Source organism: Pseudoliparis swirei, chromosome 5 (assembly GCF_029220125.1).
Source record: "Pseudoliparis swirei isolate HS2019 ecotype Mariana Trench chromosome 5, NWPU_hadal_v1, whole genome shotgun sequence".
NCBI classification, from domain to species: Eukaryota; Metazoa; Chordata; class Actinopteri; order Perciformes; family Liparidae; genus Pseudoliparis; species Pseudoliparis swirei.
In genome coordinates, this window is record NC_079392.1 from 9,802,150 (window position 1) to 9,807,127 (window position 4,978).

The window sequence follows — 4,978 nt, forward strand, 5'->3', positions numbered from 1 at the left end:
TGGGGGAAGAGGAGATAGTTGATTTAATAAACCTCTCTTGTAAGAAGACTTCCTTCGGGCCTTATCTCTTCAGGGATGAGGCCTGGATCTTCTCCGAAGGTCGTCCACACACCGGGGGGGGCTTCTTCCCATGTGTGAGTGTGTGCGTGTGAGGGGGATCGGTGAAGGGGGGGGGTCAGTGAGGAGAGACAGTGAGGGTTTAAAGTGTCTAAGAAGGAGAATAAATGGCCCCATCTGGACCCTTGTTATCTATCCTCCCGACGAGGTAAGGACTGTGATTGCTCTTTCTAAACAATGAATACAATGAGCTCTTTCTCTAGTCATCTTCTTTGATGAGTGCAGTGCAGAAGGGGGTTTACATCAACATTCCTTAGGTGTCACTGTTATCTTTCTTTAGATCAGCTCAGACACCAGAGTGCTCCGCTGGAGGTTTTAACTTCCATTCAGTGTTTTCCATTTTACACATAATCTATATGCAAACAATACTAAGCTATGCTAAACTATAATATATATTCTTTAACATATACACTACCGTTCAAAAGTTTGGGATCACTTAGAAATGTCCTTATTTTTCAAAGAAAAGCATTGTTTTTTTCAATGAAGATAACATTAAATCAATCAGAAATACACTCTATACATTGTTAATGTGGTAAATGACTATTCTAGGTGGAAACATCTGGTTTCTAATGAAATATCTCCATAGGTGTATAGAGGCCCATTTCCAGCAACTATCACTCCAGTGTTCTAATGGTACATTGTGTTTGCTAATCGCCTTAGAAGACTAATGGATGATTAGAAAACCCTTGAAAACCCTTGTGCAATTATGTTAGCACAGCTGAAAACTGTTTTGCTGATGAGAGAAGCTATAAAACTGGCCTTCCTTTGAGCTAGTTGATTATCTGGAGCATCACATTTGTGGGTTCGATAAGACTCTCAAAAGGGCCAGAAAAAAATAAGTTTCATGTGAAATTCGCCAGTCTATTCTTGTTCTTAGAAATGAAGGCTATTCCATGCGAGAAATTGCAAAGAAACTGAAAATTTCCTACAGCGGTGTGTACTACTCCCTTCAGAGAACAGCACAAACGGGCTCTAACCAGAGCAGAAAGAGAAGTGGGAGGCCCCGGTGCACAACTCAGCAAGAAGACAAGTACATTAGAGTCTCTAGTTTGAGAAATAGACGCCTCACAGGTCCTCAACTGGCAGCTTCTTTAAATGGTACCCGCAAAACGCCAGTGTCAACGTCGACAGTGAAGAGGCGACTCCGGGATGCTGGCCTTCTAGGCAGAGGACAATAAACAACACTGTGCAGCCCTTTTTATTGATTTGTCCAAGGCTTTCAACACTGTCGATCATGCAGTAATGAAGCAGAGACTTCTTACTATTGGACTGTCAAAACATACTGTCTGTTGGTTTGAAAATTATTTACCAGACCGATCACAGTGTGTACAGGCTGAAGGCATCACCTCTAGTTCTCTTGATATAATAAAAGGTGTGCCACAGGGTTCAGTCCTAGGACCACTTTTATTCACAATTTATATTAACAGAATCGGTCAAAATGTGCCAAATGCCAATTTTCACTTTTATGCAGACGATACTGTCATTTACTGCTCTGCTCCTACACAGCATCAGGCTCTCTTACACTTACAAACAGCCTTCGATACTGTGCAACACTCTTTTAATGAGTTGAAATTATTGTTGAATCCTGATAAAACAAAGTTGATGATGTTTACAAACTCAAAAACAAAGCCATTGAACCTTCCAGCTATGATTTCATTTCAGTGTAAAGTGATTGAGTCTGTATCTTGATTGATGATTCTCTCGCTTTTAAACCTCATATTCAGCAATTTGTGAAGAAGTTGAAAGTGAGGCTAGGTTTCTATTTACGAAATAAGTCTTGCTTTTCTTTTAATGCTAAAAAGAGACTTGTTGCTGCTACTTTTAAACGGTTATCTAATTAAAATAACTTTCTCACTAATATCTTCTGTCTAATTTGTTTTTGTTTTTATGTAAAAGAGGGGCATGAGTCCCACGACAGTAGAAGTTTGCGTCCCAGTGTTCAGGAGTAAGTATGGTCATTAGACTTTTATAGAGTCGTTTGACAGAATCCATCCACTGTATAGCTTTTTCCAGAGTCTTCTTGTATCAACCAGTTGTATTTGTTATAACTTTTGCCATATTAATATAATGTAGTATTGTACACATGGTTTATATGCGTTACTCTAAAAGCACCTGTCCCCCCAAATGTTTTTAAACAGCGTTTTGTTATTGTGACGGAGCTCTCTGCAGTAATTATGTTGTTATTCTTCCTAATTTCTGTTTGTATCAGTGTTTTGTATGAGTCAAAGTATCTATATATCTATCTTCGTCAGGGTAAATGTTTTAATCCGACTCCTTTGTTGTTTTTTGTAGACAATATCACATCTTTTTTTTCATTAATTAATGTTTTGCTTTATTACCTTCGCATTGAAAATGCCGGAAGGTTATGTTTTGATCGCCGTGTATTTATTTATTTATTTATTTGTATGCGTGTTATTCGCAAAACTCAAAAAGTATTGAACCGAATCGCATGAAATTTGGTGGGATGATTGTTTATTATCCGGGGACCGGTTGATGAGATTTTGGGATCGATCGGGTCAAAGGTCAAAGGTCATGAACAGGTCAAAATCTTTCGCAGAACTCAAAAAGTATTGAACCGAATCGCATGAAATTTGGTGGGATGATTGTTTATTATCCGGGGACCAGTTGATTAGATTTTGGGATCGATCGGGTCAAAGGTCAAGGTCAAAGGTCATGAACAGGTCAAAATGTTCTTGAATCGCATGAAATTTGGTGGGATGATTGGTTATTATCTGGGGACCATTTGATTAGATTTTGGGATCAATCGGGTCAAAGGTCAAGGTCAAGGTCATGGAAAGGTCAAACTCTTTTTTTACCATAGCACAATACATTTGTGTCCAATTGGCATGCAACTAATGCCAAAATGTTCATAATTCAATGCCCAATCTTGTGATATGCGAAGGTATGCGCTCTACCGAGTGCCCATTCTAGTTAGCGTTTGTCTTAAGGCAAAACAAGTACCATAAAAATCCACTCTTACTCCACTCTAACAAAGATTTGAATAAAACGACATAGTTGGACAGGAACTTGCGCAATGTGGCCCTCTCCTCCCCGTGTAGCGTGGGTTACCCTCCCCGCAGAAGGGCTGTTACAGCCCGGGAATCGAGTCCCCTATTCTCCTGATGAGAGGCATCGCCGGGCGTCTGTAACCTACACATACCAATTAGAGAAGGAGTGTAATGCGTGGTTTAGACTGTAGAGTTACTACTTCCTGATGGCGCCGCGGACGGCCGCCTCGGTGTGTTGGTGCGCGATGTTTTTTGTTGTTTTCGTTTTAAATACTGTTTTCTGCTGTGATTCCCAGAGCTCTTTCACCAGAGAAGAGCTCATGAACATCAGGGGAACAACTCCAGCGGATTTACTCAACGTTTTAACTTCTGTGGAGTTACTGGACATTTTGTAAAGGTGCTCACCTGCCCGTGGTGAAACGCCGGCGGAGAGGAACGCTTAGGGCGCTTGTAATGGCACGGAAACGGGATCTCGTGCGCTGCGGGCATATTTCTCCAACGTCCGCTCACTGTGCAACAAACTGGACGAACTCCAGCTGCTGGTGGGGAGAGACAGAGACTTCTCCTCATCCTCCGTTCTGTGTTTCACGGAATCATGGCTTAGTGGCTCGATACCAGACTCTGCGCTCCAGCTCGCTGGCTTCCAGCTGTTCCGGCGGACCGGTCACGGAGCTCTCCGGTAAAAAAAGGGTGGAGGAATCTGCTTTTACCTCAACAACGGCTGGTGCAACGACGTAACGGTGATTCTACAGCACTGTTCGCCGGACCTGGAATCTTTCATCATTCACTGCAAACCCTTCTACTCCCACGTGAGTTCGCTTCATTCATCCTGGCGGAGTTTACATGCCGCAGGGGAACGGGCACGGGGCACAGAGGACCCTCGGCCAACAGATACGATGTGTGGGCGGACCTTCCGGACTCTTTAGTTATTGTACTCGGGATTTTAACAAAGGAAACCTCAGCCACGAACTCCCTAAATATAGACAGTTAATTAAATGCCCTACCAGAGAGAAGAGCATTCTGGACCACTGCTACACAACAATCAGCAGGGCCTATCACGCCGTCCCTCGAGCTGCACTGGGAAACTCTGACCACGTCATGGTTCATCTGATTCCCTCATACAGGCAGAGACTAAAGCTCTGCAAACCTGTGGTGAGGAAGTTCAAGAAGTGGACCAGTGAGGCTCTGGAGGATCTACGGGCTTTGACTGTACTGACTGGGATGTCTTCAGGACTGCTACCAACAGCCTGGATGAGTACACAGAGGCTGTAACTTCCTACATCAGCTTCTGTGAGGACAGCTGTATTCCATCCAGCTCCAGGGTGAGTTATAACAACGACAAACCCTGGTTCACAGCGGAGCTCAGGAAGCTAAGACTGCAGAAGGACCAGGCATTCAGGAGTGGGGACAAGGACCTGTACACAGAGTCCAAATACAGGTTTAGCAAGGCGGTGAGAGATGCTATACGACTGTACTCTGAGAAACTGCAACAGCAGCTCTCAGCAAACGACTCTGCTTCTGTCTGGAGAGGGCTCAGGCAGCTCACCAACTTCAAGTCGAAAGCCCCCCACTGCATGTACAATGTGCTTCTGGCAGACGAGCTAAATGAGTTCTACTGCCGCTTTGAAAGACAATGGAGCAGTCCTGAGACCATCCCCACAGCCCCACCAACAAGCCACAGACCATCAGCCCACCCTCCCCAGCCCATCAGGGGCTCACACCTCTGGAGCACCCTCCATCAACTCAGCGACGCCCTCGTCATCCTGGAGAGAGCAGTCAACAGGCTGTTTAAAAGCAGAACCCCATAAAGCAGCGGGCCCGGACTCCGCCTCCCCTCCACCCTGAAGCACTGT